The sequence below is a fragment of the Lynx rufus genome, unplaced genomic scaffold (assembly GCF_022079265.1).
Source record: "Lynx rufus isolate CCGP_SWC_20201006 ecotype Redwood Valley unplaced genomic scaffold, mLynRuf1.p SCAF_13, whole genome shotgun sequence".
Taxonomy (NCBI): domain Eukaryota; kingdom Metazoa; phylum Chordata; class Mammalia; order Carnivora; family Felidae; genus Lynx; species Lynx rufus.
In genome coordinates this window covers 50791821-50792969 of record NW_025814827.1, presented here as the reverse complement: position 1 = coordinate 50792969, position 1149 = coordinate 50791821, and the positions used below count along the sequence as shown (strand labels likewise).

At 33.2% G+C, this 1149-nt stretch overlaps 1 non-coding gene across 1 annotated transcript; it reads right to left on the bottom strand.

The window, feature by feature from the left end:
- Nucleotides 1–236: 236 nt before the first annotated feature.
- On the bottom strand, nucleotides 237–343 carry LOC124508976 (U6 spliceosomal RNA). The gene has a single exon (XR_006961345.1). It is a non-coding gene; the product is annotated as a U6 spliceosomal RNA (small nuclear RNA).
- Between the last annotated feature and the right edge of the window lie 806 nt (nucleotides 344–1149).

The following is a 1149-nucleotide window of genomic DNA, read 5'->3' as shown; positions in this document are numbered from 1 at the left end:
CCAAAGGTGTTCAATAAGGATGGTATGCTAATGGAATAATAGAATACCAAAATTTTCATCAATAAAAGTTTCTAAGTTACATATGATATTATTGATTAAATTGTATTCAAACCTATCATTGTTTGAAAATAATTTCCTAGGGTTTATACATTTCATAAATACTTTATGTGATTTTTCAAGACTAAAGCTAGTTGGTTTTAGCTTATATGACTCATATTTTCAGTGATTATTATTATTTTCATATGGAATGCTTCACAAATTTGCATGTCACCCTTGTGCAGAGGCCATGCTAATCTTCTCTGTATCGTTCCAATTTTAGTATGTATGCTGCTGAAGTAAGCACTTTCAGTGACAATTTTTAACACTTAAATTGAAACTCAGAGGACTTTTTCAATCTTGTTCAATGCATACAAATGTGAGTCAAAATGAAATGATATTGGGAATTATGAAGGTTTGGTACATTAAGCAATGATGATGAATACTAGGTTATAAGAAGTCAAACTACATTTTGTCCATTTGGTAGTAGCTAGAAGCTTGAGAATTTGAGTGCCTCCATAGTGGGAGAGTACCAGTGAACACCTATGCAAGATGTCTGCTAGAACAACAGGACAACCAACAGGCTATATGATAGAAAAAAGCAAAGTGAAGTACTGATTATAAGTGGTGCTTAACTTTATTAAGTCAAGAGAGTACTCAAAGTCTGTGTCTGACAAAGGCACATTATTTTGTCATAATCATGTTCATGAGCTGTCTTGTGGCTGCCAGTCAAGGCCTGCCATTTATCTAAAAGAAGTGGAAGCCTTGAAAATGTTAATTAGGTTATAGCCTGATCAACACTGAAGTACCTTTAATTTAGAAGTTTCCATCATTTTCTTTGAAATGCTCTCACATGTTCATAAGAAAAACAGACATAGAATTGTGACAGTATCAAAAGTCAACCTGCTACACAAACTCCTTTGAAGTCTTCAACTGTGTCATCACATATGTCTAAATGAAAACCTAGTGATTATCTCTTTGGAAATATTTCTAAAATATCAACAAAAAGTGAACTTGCCCTTCCATCATGGAAATCTATTCCCTGTAGGTATATGTTCTCTTAGCTTAAAATACAATGTACTGTTGGCCTTATATTCAGGTAGAGTAAGTCCT